Consider the following 20284-nt stretch of genomic DNA (forward strand, 5'->3'; position numbering starts at 1 on the left):
CTACTATCATATACTATCATTTAGATATCGTACCTATAACATAATGGTAAAGTTGATAGAGGGCATTCCAAAAATTTAAATATTTATGTATTGTTATAACACTACACCATCCGTCGATCGATCAGCCCTGTAATTTTCCACGAGTAATGTTCTCTCTCTCCGTGCGTTGTTGTTCTCGCTCTCTTAACACGCTCTCTCTCTCTCTCTTCCATGCCGTCTAGCCCCACGGAGCGAATTGTTGATGCTGGGGACAACACAGTCGAATTCCAGCTCTTTTGACAGCAGCAGCAGCAGCACCACCAGCAGCAGCAGTAGTAGTTCAAAGTTGTTGGGGAAGGTATCGCGTATCGCCCGGCCATCTACTAGGACCTAAATACTCGTTGGTATCGCTCCACTAGCTTGTTTTTGTGTGGCCAAAACGTTTGTACGCGTACTCCCCAAAGTGTTTTAACTCAGTGTCCCCCGATACTTAAGGCGTACCTCCGACAGCAAACGCTAAACGGGTGCGATAGTGCGTTGACCAAACGGCACGACAACACGCACGGCACGGCCAATCCCCTCCCCCAACCACTCCGGCCCGAGCTGGGGAGAGTGCGATGGAAAAATAGGTTATCGATTGTTTCCGTTTTTTTGTGTTGGTTGGTTGGTGCACAGGCAAAACATTGCAGGCAAGTGAAGGAACAAACAAACGGAAAGAAGCATTTAAGCTGTCGTCGTCTGCGGACGACGGAAAAGCAGTGCCCAATTTGGGCCCCGAGCCCGTGTCGCTCTGGCTCTGGGGAGAGTAGCAACCGGCTCATCGTACCCCCCAAAAAAACGTTGTTTTCATAATGGCAATAGTTAAAAGTTATGTTTTGAAAAGAGTTATTGAGGTTGAGCTAATGGTCGACCGTTGGCTGGAGAGTCGGTGTAGCTGTTGCCAAGCGCACCAAGTCTAAAGCCCGTCGACAGTGCGGCGGTGGTGAAAATTGAGTTTAAATTGCTTAATAATACCCCTGTCCAGCTTGCAGCAGTACCTCGGCTTTCGTGCAGGAGCATATAGGAACTGCCCGTTTTGCGTAGATTGCGCGTTCCAGAACCTGAGTGCCTCCCTTCCGAGGTCGCATAAACAAACTGTCCCGAACAACTTCCCGGCGTTACAGAACTTACTCCACACGCATCGTGCGCGTGTTTACCTGCCGTGCGTACACATTAAAAAAGCGGGGAAGCAAACGTAATACCCCGCTTTTACTACCGTTCGCAATTTCTCACCCCTTTTTTGTAACGCTTAATGGTCCCTTCCGGACGGTTTGGTTCGATAAATTAGAAACTCGCCCTCGTTTCGTGCGGGACTGCTGGCTGGCTGGCACATTCGGCGACCCTTTATTCCCCCAGTTTGCTGTTGTTTGGTCCGGTTTAATCCTTGCTGCAGGTTATCCTGCCTCGCAAGCGTTTCCACAGTAACGTACCTGAGTGTGTGTGTGTGTAATTGTCGCGTTTTTCGTCGGCGGCTTATCCGTGTCCTTCACTCCCGTTTTGCTCACTCCACGGTTGTTTGTTTAGATCCCTGCGCATTCGTTGTGAAGTGCGTCGTCGATGAGTGATGAATGTCTGGTAATGTGTGTGTGTCTGTGAGGGAAAAGCATTTGGTATTGGTGGCGGTTGTTCCAACCACTTGGCATCTGCCACAGCCACATTCGAGTTCTCCCTTTCCTTTCGAGCCATTCCGTGGTAGCAGGACGTCGCGACAGATCATCTGTCAAAATTAGTTTCGCCGGTCGCGTCGCCTCCTTTGTTTGTCGTTTCTTTGTGGCTCAGTGTGGCTCGGGCACGGAAGAGCCTTTTGGATTCACGTTTCCTTCCATTGCAGATAGCCTCGTCCTGTCACGGGTTGAGGTCCGTTGTTGAGAGCACTCCAAGACACGAACCGAACTGTCCCGGGTCAGCCGAGTTTAGTGTGAAAGTGTGTCCAGGGCCAGTGTTTTGCAAACTGTTTCCATTCGGTGGTGTGTGTGTGTGTAGTGCAGTGCTGTGAAAAATTCAATTTATCAACCGTCACGCAGTGCCCAGAGCGGCGGCCATTTCGCGTCTGTTACAAGTTGCCCGAACGCTTGACTCAGTGCTCAGGAAGCGAGAGTTTCCTTTCTTTACATCACGTATTCGTCTGTCACCGCGACGCGACGCCAGAGCACCACAACTGGACGTACCGGAACGAAAAAGGATGCAGCGTGATAAATTGAACTGTCACAACACGAAAGGTAAGGATAATCAAGTTATCATCATCTTCAGAGGTTAGGATTTCCTTCCTAACCTCCCCCCCCAACCTGCTCCGCGGAAGCACGGGGGTTGTTTACCGCATCAGCCCTTTGACCTAGCCACGGCAAACCCGGTCCAACCCGATCTGAGGTGTATATTTTTCATTTCGATAACCGTTCGTGGTGCCGGTGGTGGCACCCATCGGTACGGAAAACCAAATTATTTTGCCTCGTTTCCTTCGATTTCCGGCTTCGAAGGACATCGACGCCGGTGTTGCGGTTTGTGGTGCGTTCTGGCGGGAGTTCTGGCCGTTCGAGGTTGGCGCAAATGATAGATGATACTTCCGGGAACCGGAACCCGGGTCATTAAAATGACCCCGACTCTCAGGGTTACGTGCACAGTCTCGGTGGCGTAGGTCAGGCCAGCATGCGTAAAGGTCCACTCCGTCTCCATAATAAGCTTATTTATTGACCTCCTGGGAGTGGGAATGGAAATCGAGAGCGCTCCCGTGCTCGGTTTGCGATAAAAGGGTTACAAACGGCAGCCCAGCCTTCACACACAATCACACACACTTTTTGTGATACCAAATTTATACAAAACGGTATTGATTGGATTGGATTAGTGGAGATAGGGGTTTAGCATCATGGCATAGAAAAATGAATTATTTATGACCGTTTCGTTTAAAGTACAGCTGTGTTGGTCTTGTTGGTGCCGCCGTCCAAGAATGTTTGCATGTTTGCACATCAAAAACACTACAAGATTGTACATTGTCCCGTACCTGGCACGACTTGTTCCAACCTCAAAGTCAAACTGTAAATGGAGAGTTAAAGTTGAACAGTAACAGTATTGTTGGCCGCACCACCAAAATGTTGATTGTTATTTGCTATTAATTTTTTACACACAAACACAATTTGATTCACTTGCGCGACCAATGAAATGCGGCGTACTTGCGTCTCTTGCTTTCTTTCTATGTAAACAATTTCATAGCATTAGCCTTTGCGTGGCATTACAGTTCAATGGCGTGCTCTTTTGCCGAGCTCCTCTTTATTACACATTTACCTGTCACGCATGTTAAGATACAATCGGACGTATTTTACTGCCCCTCGTAAAATGTCTGCACCAAAGCCAAATTTATCTGTCATAACTTTATGTGCGCTTGCAAAACAAGCCAAACAACACGGGGCATAGCACTGGCAAGCGCCGGTTTAAACCTTACTCACGTCAGACACAAGCAGCAGCAGCAAACAAGTGGAGAAATCGCAAAAAAAAGATACACACATACTCACCATCCTGTGATAATGTGCTAATGAAGTAGCGGATCTCTCATCTCGGGAATCCATTTTTTGTTCCTCTGCTAATTTCCATTGCAAACGTCCGCACCGGTCATAGGGGGGGGGAGAGAGAGAGATCGTGTCAATAGCTAATTAGCTAACCCCGTGCCAATAAAGTAAACAGACTTATTGGAATGATGCCTTCGCATCGGGTTGCCGAAGGGTGAAGAAAAAGGGGAGAGGTGGTGAGGGAGGAGATTTACGATCATTCTCCCATTTAGTAAGACGCTCCCAGAAAGCTACAGTGCGAGAAGAAGGGCACAAGCTGAAGCAAAAGCTTATTCTAGAGCGCGGCGGCCTCGTGAGTTGCGAGATTTTATGACTTTTCCTACGCTCAATGAATGGATAGAAAATCAATGCCTTGGCACGATTGTGTGATGAGTTTTATTTTTGCGTTACATTCACACGGTATCCGCCCACACACGGAAAGCGGTGGTGTTAATGCACTGCTTTACGATAATGTTTTATTGAGAATGAGCCCGATAATGCTGCCAATCAGCTGTTTTATGGTGCAGGAAGTGTAGTGCTGTTTGTAATTGTTATGAGTAGTTTAATGGGCTTATTAATTAATTAGAATCGAGCTAGATGTGTTTGAAGGTTACATTAATGCGTTAGAAAGAATGTCCAGTTTTGTAAAGTTTAATTTGTTTGTGTTTCCATTAAATCTCGCTCTTGTTACTAACGACCAAGAAAGCTAACGGTGAAACAAATTGCTAAAACTTTCTTCTGCACACTCCACCGAGCGTTATCAGTAGAGTAGTTCTTTTGTGCCAATTTTCCGCTCAATGAATTGTGCAAAGCAACAGCAGCAGTAATCGCAACAACAAAAAAAGCATTTCAAAAGAGTTTGAAATGCATTAAAAATTGCAGCCAGGCAGCGCCGGATGGAAGAACAGAATAGAGAGCGAGAGCACTTCCATTATCATATCTTTTTCGCCCTGCCAGCCGACCAGCTACGGCCCTATGCTCTCTTACCTTTACTATTCCCCTCTGCAAGATGATTACACTAAGACGACAATGGTCCAAGCGAGTGCCATTAGCTTTTGTACGCTCGTTCTTTGTTTCCTTCCGGGTGCTTCACCTGAATGGTGTGGCTTGCGGGCGGTGCAAGAAAGTTCGCATTACCTTTGCCGGTACGACCGGTCTATCTGCCCTTTATGGACGCTACTCTCGGTAAAAATATATGTATTAGGGTAGTGGCCGTGTGGTGGTGGTATGTTGCAGAGTGAATATTACATTTTCCAGTCAGTTAAACTGCTGTACAACTTCAAACCATAGCTTGTCTGGTGTGCGATTTGAAGATTTTATACTTGCAAGGGTCTAACACCAACCCATCCGATGTTAGCTGGATGTTCGTAATCATTTAAAGGGACTTCTTGAAAGCGAGCAATCTTTTATTTCACACTAAATGTCACACGAATCTGCATGGCATTACTCAGAAATACTCCCTCCGGGAGCATGGAAGCGCTGTGGAGCACCTTTTCGTCCTACAGCAACTCCACTTAGCATATCAGAAGGATAAAACTAAACTTTACAAAAACGCGACTGGGAAAAGGCGCCGTCGCCAAAAGTAGCTGATAAATATTTCAAGAAGTTTGTCATAAATTTGTATTCCCCCTTTAGCTTCATCGCCTGAGCATTAAAGCTTTAGCATCATTTTGCTTTCTTCTCTGTTTTCGTGGAGTTAAAAAGAAAAATCTTTTCTTTTATTAATTTTCTTCACCACTCAATAAACGGTGCAAGTAAATTTTCAATTTGTGGAAGCTAGTAGATTATTGTTTTGTGGTTGTTGTGAGTATTCGTCTCAAAAAAGTCTTTATGAAACATTTATCCATTTCATTGTAAACAAAATAATTCCAAACATTCCCACACAGGCTTACAGCCATTCAGAAACGAGAAAGCTTTTTATTCCTAACGCTTGGTGATGCTAATATTTATTGACTTCCTTCTCACCATCATCAATACGCCGTCGCTCACCCAATTACGATACATGTAAAAGAGATAGGGGGTGGGCGATGACGAGACGAAGAAGGAACGAGAGCGGAGGATTTCTGACGGTGTTGCTTTATTGCAATCTGATCCACGACTGACTGCTCAGCCCAAGTTATTTGCTTTATAAGTTCATATCTGTTTACATCAGACAATATCATTTTGCCACAATTCTTACATTCGGCCCTTCCTGATGCACTTCGATCCTCGAAGTTCTAGCCTTCTGATATTCATTATCCTATCCAAATTCCTGAATTTGATTGTGAAACTCTTTACGCCTAATCATAATTGAATTCTATCCAACACCACATTCACGCTCTTGCTTCCCCCCCTATCAAAATGCATCCTGTATCGACCTTGTTCCTTTTTTATCTCCTTTCTTCCATCCTTTCCCAATTCCTGCTCATCGAGGATTCTGGTCCTGCGCACATTCTACGAATGTCCTTGCCTTAACCGGTAGTCGGTAGTCGCTCGCGTCGGATATCCAAATATCGACGACTTTGTCTCGCTCTTTCGCATGTCTTTTCCCGATTTCGTCGTGCTCTCTACCTGTCACAATTGCTTGACCACCCATCACGCTATAATTGTTTTTTTTTTCACAATTTTTGGTGAAATGCCCCTCACCACCACATCTAAATCACTTCATCGGAGTACGTTCGCTTGTACTCGGGACAAAAGCGTGCGTGTCAGCTGTTGATCGTTTTTAAGTGGAACAATCTTGAGCCCGATGCCCCGGCTTGCCGCAACTAAAAAACTTGCGCACACCTACTTCCAACCTTGGCTCTTGCTGAACACTATTCTTCTTTACCGCACTTTTCTTCTCCGTTCTTTCCATCAGCAAAAGTGCTGCTTTGAACTCGGCTATACTGCGCGCTCGGCAAAGTGACGCACGCACCTTTGCATCGTAAGACACACCATCCACGATGTACTCGACAACGCTACCATCGTCGATTTCCGTGTCACGTTTTACTCGTGCCATGAGTCGCCTATGCACGTTACTCGACCGCACTATTTTTCCAAATTCTTCAATCAGCTTTGGTCTCAAAGCTGCATACGATGTTACGTTTCTCTCCGTCGAGAGAAAACTCCGCGCAACACCAACCATTTATCGGCAACACATGATAAACATTTGTTCATCGGTCCAATGCGCCATATTTGCCACTACTTCAAAATCACCTAACCACACACCAATATCTTTGGTGAGGTCATTACCATAAGGCTCAATACCTTCTTCCACATCACGGAGCGAATAGGGCTGCACGAACGGTACATGTGTTTCCCTAATTCTAGACACATCCACTTTTTTTGACACCATTTTTGCCACAATCGATCTTGTTTCCGCGGTAACAGCCATAGGACCACCCGCCGCAGTCGCACCACTGTTCCCCGTCTCGCTAGCCTCTGTTTCCGCATTCACGTCATAATCCACGTCCGAACCAAACCCGTACGCGCAACGCAACGCTCTAGAAAACGAGTGTTTTTCCCGCGCCCAAAACGCACAGCGCTAGTCACACGCACAGCGCCTCTTCTTCCTGCACCTATCACACACATGCACACAGTAACTTTTTCCGCGCACACAGCGCTTAACCTTTTGCACACAGCAAACTCGCGCACCTAGCGCAAAAACGCACACTTTTTGCACACAGCACGACTGTCTTTTCAGCCCAAGTTCTCTTGCTTATAAGTTCATATCGGTTTGCATCAGACAATACCATTTTGCCACAATTCTTACATACATTGGCGGATCGATTGGTTTTGTATCGCCAAACGATGATGATATAGTTTTTCTACACCCGTAGAAACGACAGCGTCATCAACAAGTATGTGAAAAGTAAGTGAAACCGTGTGACTCCCCGCGTGCGGTTGTTCCAATTTTTTTTCCTCCCGAAACAGCACCGGAACTAGCCCCGGTTGGACAAATCCTCGACAATGAAGTGCTATTTAATGTATAGGAAAATGGGGCCACCAGGACTGGGAGAAGTCGAAACGTGTGGGTGGAAATTATTGCGAAAAGAAATACTTTAGCGCCGGATTTTCTTGTACGTGAGAAAGGCTTTTATAAGGCACCGGGACGAGAACTTTTGTATTTCTTGTGTTACCGGATAGTCCACACAGGCGCACACACTCACACACACGCGCGATTCCCTTGTTAGATTGTACATAGGTACCGCGTACGGATTGAGCCTTATACCGCTCGATAGGGCACACCTGCAATGTACGGCTTTTACGCACGCAACTCTTCTAATGGCGTTGTTAGGCAGCTCGCCAGGACGGCCCGGTCGGTTCGCTCGAAGGGGAGTAGGTCATATGGGAACACTTCCTGGTCCAACTTTAGTCCCCACACAGGGGTGTGCAGTGGACTCACGGCGTAGTAAAAGCATACCTACCCACTGATGTTCATTATTTTAAGATTGCCTCATTGCGAGTCGTGACTATCGTCATCATCGCCGCCGTTGGAATCGCCGAGTGAGCATAAACGAGCGAGAGAAAGAGAAGTGAACGTGAACTGGGGGTGGGTGATGAAATTTGGACCTAAACTAAGCCACCGGTCGTTGAGAGGTATTAAGGAATTACAGGACGCTGGCTGCCATCAACCGGTGGCACTCGAGCTGGGGCGTGGCCCATTCTGGCAGAATGCAGTCATTTGCCCGATTTTCCCTGTCGCACAGTAGTAGCGAATTCCGGGAAATCGTTCCCGCCAGCAGGAGGATGAGCACAGTTTCACCACGGGCATAAAAAGGATATTTGAGCTCGCAAATTGAGAAAACTATGCCGGGCACATATTTGCGATGGACTTTGCGGGTTGCGCTAGCCATTAGAATAAATTGCTGGCACATTCTTCTTCGTTTAATGTGTGTGTGTGTGTGTGTGTTGTGCTGCTGCGGAGGAAAGCTGGCAGTACTGTATCTTACCGAAATAAATCTATTTTGGTTGTAAGGTATAAAGTGATAAAGAAGCACCATGCGGATGATATGTTAATGTACATTACAAGCTATTTGTCGGGAACGACCGTGGCGTCAGTAGCATTTCTGCCAGCATCAAGATGAATGTTTTGTAATAAAACTATCTGCAAAAGAAATGAACGTCGATTATCGATTCGCTAAGCTATGGTTAAAATACACTTTCACTTCACGGTGATGGTGCGTAAAGGTAAACTTCCCTTCTTAGCTTATGTGGGTACAGCACGTTTCTAAGAGCTGGGCCAGTTTATTATCCTTCTACGAATATAACGGCTTGTTTGGCTTCTTTGAAGAGCTTTATTCTGGGAAGAATATATTTATAAGATTTTCTCGAGGAGCCGGTATGCTTATGATTTCAATCGCATTTCAACCCAGCAAGTAGTTCCAACGTCAAGCCTCGTAAATTGTTTTATGACAAGATAAAATTAATGTTGAAAAAATCACATTAGTTTTATATTGCTTTAGAGATGTTTTTATGTTAATGTATATAATTTTCTAGGTCATGATTGAACAGAAATGTTAAGACACTTGTACAAAACCGAGCCATTTGTAATGCAAATGACTAAACGCTAGTAGCGTTCAGGAGGCAAGCATTTCCACGTACCACGCACTAGGCGCCTCCATGCATCGGTTCGACGCAATGGAGACGGCACGAAGAAATCCAATTTTCCAAATCGACCATGGGTCACACTGAAAAGTGACACCTCCGACACCATCCACCAGCCTGCTGATAAGCTGCTGGTAATGCTTACGTGCTGGACATTGCAGTATCTCCTCCGTATATTCCGTATTTTTTTAATCCGTGTGTCTTCATTCTGGACGGCGCATACGTACCTTGGAAAGCGCTGTGGTGCAAGGAGAGAAGTGGAAACCCCACTATTGGACAAGAAACCTGGAGAGAACTGGACAACAACAGCCAATGCTCTGATAATAATCCGCTTATGGTAGCGCGGGTTTCCATGGTGTAAATGTGTGAGTCCATTATTCCACATGGAAAGGAAATGGGAAAAGCAAATCCTCGAGGGCCTGAGCGCTCCCTGCTTGGGGGCGGAAGGTGGAGCATTAAGCCTCACTGACACATTTGATGTGCTGTCAGAACGCAACAATTTCGGGAACTGTTGATCAATAAACTATTAATGTCCCTTGATCCTAGAGCGGCGCTGTTTTGTTTGTGGTCGTGATTTCAAGTTACTACCTGAACAGGGTGACTTCGGGTTTCGGGTTCGGTAACATGCATAGTATCAGTGAGTGAAATAAAAAAAATAAGTAGCCATTAAGTAGTAGGATTGATTGTGAGATTGTACGAAGATTACACCTACTCGTTAGCCCGCGTTAAGCTTGAGCTTCGAGGATAATGTTTAACCTACGCTCCATAAGCACGAACCACCGCAACCTCAGACAAGGGACAGAGAAAATCTGTTAAACAGCACCCAGCACGTACGGCTGCGCGCATTGTGTGCACCTCCCCATATGTGTGTGTGCTATCTATTTATCTTTATTTACTGCAATAAATTCTCCCAATCGGGTGGCAGTGTGCGTGTCGGTGGTCGGAAAATCGCCATCACGCGCGCGAGAAATGTACTAACCCATAAATTAGCGAACTAAGTAATAGAAGCTTAACCTCTCCACTCACCGAACAAAACCTAGACCGGAAAGCGCACACATACATACACGCACACGCACACAAACAAACACATTTATCAGGCAGGTAGCGGTGGAAGAACTTTTAATTCCCAAACACCCAGTACACACTGTTGCGGGAAGATGCTTTCCCGCTCCGGTCGATGACGACGAAGCTTAGTAAGTAAAAGCCAAAAAGCACCTTTTTTCCAGGGAATGGAAAACTGGTCCGTTTGGTGCGGTTATGGTGCGATGGATACGCTTTTCCACCCAGCTTTCTTTCCCGTGTTTCAGGATGGGCAGTTCGTCTGTTTTCCTTTAAGTGCGGTTTTATTGGTTTTACGGGTTTTCTTACGGTAGGTTTGAGACCGAAAGTGGGAAGAGAAAACAATTCATTACCTTTGCTCACAATTTTCTTTTTGTTCGTACGGACGTGTGTGTGTATGCGTTCACGAGTCTCTGAGCGTTCGTTTGGACGCTGCTCCCAATGGGAATGTAACGCCGTGCTGCCTCTCTAACTAGCAAGAATGGTTCTGGCTGGTCCGAGTCTGCCGCTGGAAAGCTTTTGTTTGTGTTCTTAAAAACCATTCATTTCGCGTAAAATGAAACGACAGGATGGCAATGAGAGTTATGTGTGTGTGTTTGTGTATGTGAGTATGCGCGAGTTTGTGAAAGAACAATCACAAACCCACTCCTGGGAGTATGCATGCTCAACGGTTTCATCACAAAGAGCGCCATCTCGAAAAGGCGATGGCTCGCGGATGGGGATGGTGATAAGGAAAAGTGCTTAAACGTGGTGAGTTACTTCGGATAGATGTAATTGCTTCCGCTGAAATTTTGTGTAAATTATGGCACTGTACCATCCAGCACCTGGTACAGTATTATGCTGTTATTTACAACTTCACTCTTCTTTGCCATCCTTATAACTCACTTTACAACAAAAGGATTGTTTTCCATAGTTTTAAATGTAAAGTTTAGCAGAGTAAATCAAAAGCTACAGTATTGCAGTTACTGGGTATTTGTACTTGTACAGTGTACTGTACTTACTTGCTAATGATATCTTGTAATTTGTAAATGATAAGTTCTGCACATAGATCTTCTTTGTCTGTGCTACAATTTATGAACAGTCTGGTATGAAATTATATTTTAATTAATTTGAAGTGTCCCATTAGCAAAACTGCTGCGTTAAAATATAAGTGTTGCTCCAAAGTTAAGCTATCCTTAAACACATGGAGATGCTCGCGTTCACGTCGTTCATGTCTTACGAATAAAGTGAACGAGGATCACTCTCCACCATCTTTTGCGTCATTAAATTATTTCTACAACCTTTCCATGCATCATACTGGCTACAAGAGGAAGATAATGAATGAAGGAAAGTGTGTACGACAGGACGTCTGAGAATCATGGCGTACTTGGCAGGAAAATGAATCTCAATGGAGCTGTGTAACGACTCGTCAGCCACGCAATTAAGTAGAGCGTAATGAAAATAATCTTGCAATCCAATGCATTCTCAACATTTCCTACGGGACGTACCAATGCTAGACGTACAATCCTTTACAGTCTAGGCATCTGAAACGTTTTTCGAGTTCCCGAAAAGGGTTCGGAAAGCGTTATTCAAACTTCAAACATTTGCTGAGGAATGCACAACGTCTTGAAGGCTGGCAAGGTTTTGGAGTACGAAGAATGATTTTGCTGTTCAGATGCTGTCCATAGTTTGAGTCATGAAGAGGGAGGGAAAGAGAGAATAAAGGTTGATAGTGATGGCATCCCAAGACCCTAAACATTCTGCCGGAATCGTACAGTTCAGATCAAAAGGTTCGCTTGATGTATCGGGCATCGAGCTCCTCTCTTGAAGCTACTCATTCCAAGGCAATCCTTCGTGAGCCCAGTAAATGGTTGTAGCAGCAATGGTCAGTGAAAGACTTTGCATAGTTTTAAGCGAAAATGATGCTGTGGAATGCTATCAGACGCTGCGAAGGACAGTTGTTGTACATTTTACAGTGTTTAAACAATCATTTTCCAAGAAGAGAATATACTACACTGGAGCATAACTGGTAATGAGTAAAAATTAATAACAGAACGCCGAACTAATTGAAATTATTATGGTTTTGTTTGTTGTTGCATAACAAATACCGGCTCTTTTGTAATAGACATTGCTTTATGTCGGAACAATGTTTGGAACCAAAGAGGACTTCAAAGCGTAGTTAATATGTTTTGTTGCACAGTCACATTAAGTAATGAAATACCTCGACATGTTTTTATTACATTATTACACTGATCGATAGAGAGTATAATAACTGTACAGGAGCTACATAAATGTGAACATCACTGTATATATTAATAACCATGCAAAATGTATTCCCGTCAGGGGTGCGGTTAAAACAATTCGTCGTGCTACCATGACACCACAAAAACACTTGTTTTTTTTTTTTTTGTTTTATGAATTATGCAGCAATGCGCTGCTGTGCGATGAGCATTATGGTGGATTATTTTTTTGTAATTACAATTTCAATGCAAGAAAAATAAACAAGCGCACCAGAGGGGCTGGTCTATCGCTGGCAATGCCGTCTTGACATGCACCCTCCGTTCCAGTCCCGATCCGCTAATGAATCGCAACGCTAAGCTTCATTTCACTTACTTCACATGCAAATGATCTTCCCGACGGAGCGGGCCAAACACGGCGACATGGGAAACGGGGCACGGTCCGTACCCGAACCATGTTTGACTCCATTTTTCCCCATTAAGAACGAAGTTAATTATATCGTTCAGCCGTTCCAGCCGGGAAATGGGCATGCCCGGGTAGCAGCACAGGGTAATGGTACAAAACGAACTTCTTCCGCGCCCTCCAGGGAGACACACCGACGACAACGAAGCCGACAACAGTGACACAGAAAAGTTATGTTCATCAATCATCATCTTTACGGCATCAATCTGTGGTCCGGGATTTTGCTCGCGGATCTGCGCGGGTAGTACGTCGTGGAGCCGTAATGTGCACCGAAGGTAGGAAGCGATGTAATACAACAAGGGTAAAGAGCAAGCTGTAATGGTCGTAATGGAGAAGAAATAACGCAACAAAAAAATGCTCATTGCAGTGGCGATAAGTTGTTGGGGGCATTGGAATAAGATTTCATTTAGTGTACTTTGGAAAAAAATGTTTCTTAACCAGTAGAGGGGAAGAATTCACGTTCCCATACCCGTTGTCAGAGGTATTATCTCTTAGCTAAACACCTTTAAGAATCGAAACACTTGCGTCATGCCGCAGCCGGTTCGCCCATAGCTCCACTAATTTCATTAAAGTATCTTAGTAGATTAGTATTTATTATACTGTTTTAGCCATACCAAAACAATTTGCAAAGCCTTGTGACCTCAGCGAAGCGTGCTAGCTTCCCTTCGCTAAGCGCCCTTTATTCTCATTCTCCTCAAACGCAATGCGCAATATCTTCGCGTGACCGTAAGGGCTAAGAAATGGCAGCAGGGCTGGCTGGGTAAACATTGTCAGAGCTTATCCGCTACTCAAGGAAAAAAGCAAAACAACAAACACACTCGACGGAGCGAAAAATGCGACGCGCATCTTCGTGATGTCACTCAATTGAAATCAGTAATGCTATTTTAGTCCACAGGAAAGCAGGCCAACTGGGGACTGAGCTAACCGAGGAGGTCCGAGTGATAAACATGGGCCTCGATGGGATGATAGGATGTTTCGTAAGCGCTGAATATGAATTATTTTCCGACATGGAAGAAGATAACAGAGTGAAAGTGGATTATTTTGCCTTAAATGAAGATGAATCATGTGACTAAGATGGCTGATGAGGGCTACACCAATAGGACAATTTCAATGAGAAGTAATCAGAGCTATTTTTTCATTTTTAAATCTTTAATTTAGCTCAAGTGTTGGTTGCTTATTTTTCAGAAATTTTAACATTGATTCACCAAACTCTGTTCCGTGCTGTACCTCTTGGCCCTGTAACTGTAACCTGTGTGTTTTAGGTTGGAAGTAATCTAGATACATTGTGCCTAAGTGAGACATAATGCGTTCTGTGATTAGGTTTAATTTTACGGGCAGAACCCCGCGTGAGCGTGTGCGTCCATCGGTGGCAGCTCCATTTGCATGATTTGAATCGTTCCCGCCTTATTTACCGCTGCCTCCATACAACTACACGTTCCGAAGATGTCCGCCCGGATCAGTTACACCATTGTCATCGTCACACGTTGAGCGCGGGCGCGCGCGCGCGAATTGTGGACCGGGACGGACGTGGACACAAAATTGATGCCATGTGCTTTGACAGTGTGGCCAGCGCACCGGTATTGTTGCTACCGGCTGCTGCCCTCGAAAGCGGCATTAATTAATGCACCAGCACGGGAGCAATGGGGCGTATGTTGTGGCATCAAGGCAGGATTGCGTATGGCAGGGATTGGGTATGTGTCTTGTTTTTGTTTTGACTGCATAAGCGGTCAGTCGATGCGGCTAATGGTTGACTTCCGTTAAGATGGATATCAGCGAGTGGGGTATTGTGGCTGGTTAATTGGTGCTGGTCGCACGTGGTTTTTGGTGGTCTCTCGAAGGGAATGCCCTATTATTTGATTAGCGGTATTGATTTTACTGTTCGAGGATCACCTGTCAAACTAAAACATTGTTGTTATGGGCAACAACTAAGTGTTTCCTTCAAATTCTTTTTCGTTTTTAAACAAATGGCTCTTACTTCGTTAAGGCCGGGCTACATTGATCGTACTCGCACGCGTAATTTTGATTTTCACTAGCGCATCTGGCGGCGGCTGACCGAAGCATTTTGCCAAACAATTTGGAGCCGCTCCAGAAAATACGTTAATTTTCCATGTTTTTTACTTAAATCGGAGGAGAAAAGTTTTGTAAAACGTAGATACACATGTCTTGCACGCATTGCATCCATTTTTGCAATGGAAAACGATGGAAAAACTACTAAATTTTGAGATCCGGCAGGTCCATTCCCTCGATGACCAAAAAAAGCTTCCACCAGCCGCCGCCAGATGCGCTAGTGAAAATCAAAATTACGCTTGCGAGTACGATCAATGTAGCCCGGCCTTTAAGGCCGGGCTACATTGATCGTACTCCTGAGTGTAATTTCGATTTTCACTAGCGCACCTGGCGGCGGCTGACCGAAGCATTTTGCCAAACAATTTGAAGTCGCTCCAGAAAATATGTTATTTTTCCATGTTTTTTACCTTAACTGGGCTGGAAAAGCTTTGTAATTCATAGATGAATATGTTGTGCAAGTATTTCAGCCGTTTTCGCATCAAAAAACGGTGAAAAAACAACTTAAATTTTAGATCCGGCAAGACCATTCCCTTGATGACCAAAAAAAGCTTCCACCAGCCGCCGCCAGGTGCGCTAGTGAAAATCGAAATTACACTCAGGAGTACGATCAATGTAGCCCGGCCTTTAAACAGCATTAAGGCCGGGCTACATTGATCGTACTCGCAAGCGTAATTTTGATTTTTACTAGCGCATCTGGCGGCGATTGGTGGAAGCTATTTTTGGTTATCCAGGGAATGGTCATGCCGGATTTCAAAATTAAGTAGTTTTTCCATCGTTTTCCATTGCAAAAATGGATGCAATGCGTGCAAAACATGTGTATCTACGTTTTACAAAACTTTTCTCCTCCGTTTTTAGTAAAAAACATGGAAAAATAACGTATTTTCTGAAGCGGCTCCAAATTGTTTGGCAAAATGCTTCGGTCAGCCGCCGCCAGGTGCGCTAGTGAAAATCAAAATTACGCTTGCGAGTACGATCAATGTAGCCCGGCCTTTACATCTAGTGTGTTGTTCTTGAAACCTCCGATTATCTTTTAAGGTTTATTAAGCCAAAGACTTGTTGCGTTATCCTAGTATTACCTCAATAATGCACGCAATTCATACTTCCGAGAAGTCAACGACATGCAAATAAAAAAAGGTGTCTTCATTGCGATGTGTCGCCAATCGTTTAGAATCTTGGAAGAAATGTCCTGCGATCTGATTTCAAATATGTATGATACATCTTTTTTGTTCGCCATACCTGCACCGGAAGTTGCGTCGTCTTGTGTGAGGTTTCAACGGTACGCAATCCGACTGGCCCGGGCGGTATTAAAGATGGCAATTGTTTGCAATGGCCTTTTGCATAATACGCGCGTATCATGGCACGGCAAAACGCGTCCTCAGCGGACGGATCTTCGCAGAAGGTTGTGTTGCGACGAGAGCACTGATGGTGAAAGATGAAGAAATAAAACGACGCACCCATAAAACGTAAGGTGAGGTAAATGTTTGGCTGGATGAAATCACGGCCGCTGGGTTGCTGTCGGTAGTGTAAGGCAGAATGCTGCTCCGGTGCTGCCCCGGGTGGATAAAGTTCGACAATGTTGAATGTATAGCGTCGTAAATATGGGGGTTTTACGAGCGTGTACGCATCTTTTCCCCGTCCTACCGGCAATTGTTTGCTTTTGCAGGACGAGATTCGGACTGTGAGTGTAGGAGTTAAGTAAAGCAGGTGCGAAAGGGATTTGCATGGCCACAGGCGATCTGACGGTGCGTAGCATAAGCGTTTACTGGGGCGGGAGCTGGGAATTCACAAGCTCGGAATGTAGTTGATTATACCGCTTGGCTTGCGTTAATCTTCATAAGGCTGAAAAACGACATTGATCAATCAATTTTTGAAAGCAATAACACCATCTTCTCCATCTGCAAGCATTTAAAAAGAATGTAAATGGAATTACATTACAGCATTAGCTGCACGGAACGACATATACAATTTACATAAGAATAGCATAGAATCAATATTCATTTGTCGTGGAAATTCATGTTGTCACCTGTTGCCACCTGTAGCCCCGTGCCGTCGTGCCATAAACCCAGTCCACACCCAAAACTCTACTTCGTCGGCAGTCAATCAACAGCGCAGCATAAACGTTCGCCATGCTTAACAGCAAAACAAAACAAAAACAAACCATGCTCATTTCAGAAGCCATCTGTTCTGCCCGGGTCACGTTTGCTAACTGTCCCGGCCGAGGGCTTCGCTTTGTTGTACATTAATGCTGCGCATGCAAAATAACCGCGGTCCGCCCTCTCGCCAATGCGCTCGCCCTGAATGGAGGGCACATTCATTTTCGGGGCGGTTTGGGTGCGCCTGTTGTGTGCTTCATTCACGATAGAGAAAAAAAAAAAACAACAACAACTGGCACAACTGGAGGAAACTCATGTGTGTTCGGTTGCAAACTCATAATTAAAAGTGCCACTCGCACTCGCAGAGGGACACCGGGGCGCGGATGGTTTATGCTAGTTTATGCTAGGTTTCAGCAAAGCGGGGCAGTTTTGAAAGCGAAACAAAACAGAGAAAAATGATTGTTGTAAAAGGTACACACAAATAAATATCGGCTAGCAGAACAAACAAGCGGGGCACGCGCACACACATACACACACACCCATGGAATGCAATTCAAACCTGCCGGATTGTTATTGCACCGTTAAAGGGCGTTTTTTCTGTTGTTTTTCATGTTGGATGGTAGATTTGGACAAATAGTTATACAAGCGGGAGTTATTTTGGGCATTTTTTTTTGTCGAACTAGTTTTCAGTTTTTGCACTGGCTCCATTTCGTTGCTCGGTCGAAGAAGTATTGCTGTACAAGTGTGGGTTGCGCTAGTTTCCACCGGCTGCCCGTTACGCGAATGAATAAAACGCGAAACTTTGGTAATTAAATTTGCAACCGATGGGGTTTTGACGGGGCAGGGCAAGCCGCGGCCATGTGTTTGGGAAGAAAAAGTTTGTCTCTGGCGTGCAGGAAGCAATGGGCGTGAGTCATTGGGCAGAGTTTCGTTATTTTTGGCCAGCTTTACGATTCACCCGAAGGTGGGTTTGTTAGTGATGGGAGCTTCTTGTTGGTGGCTTGCTGTACGGGGGGCTACATCGACCGATCATAATGCCGTAGAAAATCAAACTTTGGGCAGTATGCGTTTAAATATGGAAAACAAATTACCATGAATAAGAAACATTATTTCGCGATCGTTTTCGATGTATTGCGCCATCGTCAGCTTGGTGAAAACAGCTGCTAAGCAATGGGTAAAGAAAGGCCGGATTTCGTTGCTATTGATTTGTTAAATTTTGGCACTATTTTAAAGACAGCCATCCACAGAGAGCCGTAAATAACGATGCCGCTTGTCTGTCGCTGATGAGCGTGCTCGCGTTGCTAAAAGTTTTCCCTACATTTTTCGCACGGTGGCTGCATTTTCAAACCCCCCTCCCAAACCATCCGCAAAAGCGTTGATAATCACCTTAATGAACGATTGTGAAAATAGAATTGATTTTCGTGTTTGGCGAATGTGTTGGCGGGCTCGTGCATCGTTCCTGCACACATTTCTTCACCGTATTCTATTTCCGAAATCATCACTCCACTTTTCCGGTTTTCCGGGCAGGATGGTGTTGTTTTTTTCCCTCTCTCTCTCTCTTCTCAATTTATTTCGTCCTGGTGCTCGTTGTGCCACCGTGCCGCGTGTGCTTTGTTGTCAGCAGCAAGGACTTGGCAGCAAGCGGGCAGTGGCGGTGCATGGTGTGCCCGGTAGCGGTGGATGATATTTATAGCTTTTGCAAAAGCATTGCCAGCCAGAGTGCTTTTAAAACCGGTGCGCAGTGCCATTTTGTGCTGCAGCAAATCGTCTGCTGACCCTGAAACCGCTTACGCAAGATGGGAACAGCATGTGCATTAGCGCTGCGTTTGGCACGATAAGTCACTTGTTATTTGGGGGAATAGCGTCGAAAACTTCTGGAACGAAGGTTTAGAGGGACTTTTTTTTCGATAAACAACTACTACTGAATGACATTTACTGCTGCATTAGTGCAAATTTCCGCTTCGGTCCCTCGTTTAGCCTGTAATTGGAGTGGAATATCGAGTAGCAATATATTCACAAGCAGCTCAGCATTCCGGTTCCGAGAACGTATTGGCCTCCGAGGTAAAGCGAACCAAAATTACAATCGCCTGTTCTGCTCCGCACTGCAAGCAGCAATAAAATAGGATGAAATATGACACCTCTCGGGGATTTGAATCGAATTTAAAACTTGAGTCGGTGAATCTTTCCCTGTGCCGGGCCAATACTGGTCCTTCCCATAATTCCTTCAATGACAATCGGATTACTGCAGGTTCTGTTACAACGTACGAGGTTTGGTTAGTGTCCTCCGTCCGTTGTGCTTGGTATTTGTATGCTGCGAACAGCGAAGCGACGGAGGTACAATCTCCTGGACGAATGGTCAAATTTGTATGGCAAACCGTGTTTATTTTCGGAAAGGAGCTTGCTTCGGAAAAGCTTACAGACATTGAGTTCATAGAATATGCTTATTTGGTAGTTGTATATGTAACGTTTAGAAAGAGTATTAAAATAACGCCAGATAACCACGAGTTATTGAGATTGCATCGGATGTAGGCGCAAGAAAGCGATTAGGCGTGTAACAACTCTTCAAAATAAGAACAAAAATGCCAAGAAATATCCATCACAGCACCAACAAAACCTATTACTGTGGTCCTAAATCTTGAAGATGATCCCAATGGCCAGTGTTTCCTTAGCTTACCAATCTTTTGATATACTCTTTCACACTCGCAGAACAGTAAAGGCTCTGGCTTCTTGCATACCTTCGAGATACCCAAAAAGGATTTGAGTCCACCTTTTTGGCTCGGTGCGCTTACCTTTTTCGACCGTGCGCTCGATTTAAGCGCGGTACATTCACATTTCTCATTCTATTCCAACCTTAAAAATGTGGCAGACAGCCGAGGTCGACCCCTTTTTTTTCGCCGGGAACGCTTCCGAAAGCTTGGTGATGGATCGCGGCCCAAGTTCGGCGGAAATTCTTTTCTCCGCGATCCGGTTCGAGAAACCAAGTGCGTTGGCATCCATTCCATCTGGGAGCATCCAGAGTATGCAGGAAAAATACTTTCCAGCTGTTGGAAAAGGTTCTCGACTTTCGTTATTTTTCTTGCTAATTGCAGCTTCCTTTTATGGGAAAACACGATGCGGGAGCAACAACAAAAAACAGCTAGCGGAAAAGTGCGGAAAAGTAAAAGCTTTTTTTCATTATAATGGGTTTCCATTTTTCACTTGCCATCACAGCAAAAAATATGTGCTGATTTTAATGTATCCCCCATTTTTTGTGTCTACTTTCAG

General features: G+C 44.9%; 1 protein-coding gene across 6 annotated transcripts in view; it reads left to right on the forward strand.

Moving 5' to 3' along the window:
- The first annotated feature begins 206 nt into the window (after positions 1-206).
- Positions 207-20284, forward strand: part of LOC1281812 (galactosylgalactosylxylosylprotein 3-beta-glucuronosyltransferase P) — a 45838-nt gene continuing 25760 nt past the window's right edge. The window contains exons 1-2 of one of the 6 annotated variants that reach the window (XM_061649314.1): positions 207-337; positions 1854-2237. The gene's annotated coding sequence lies outside the window, so the exon portion shown is untranslated. Of the gene's footprint in view, positions 380-1849; positions 2238-20284 lie in introns of all 6 variants that reach the window. The other 5 variants (XM_061649311.1, XM_321775.6, XM_061649315.1 and 2 more) reach the window with 5 other exon arrangements.

This window comes from Anopheles gambiae, chromosome 2, assembly GCF_943734735.2.
Source record: "Anopheles gambiae chromosome 2, idAnoGambNW_F1_1, whole genome shotgun sequence".
Taxonomy (NCBI): Eukaryota; Metazoa; Arthropoda; class Insecta; order Diptera; family Culicidae; genus Anopheles; species Anopheles gambiae.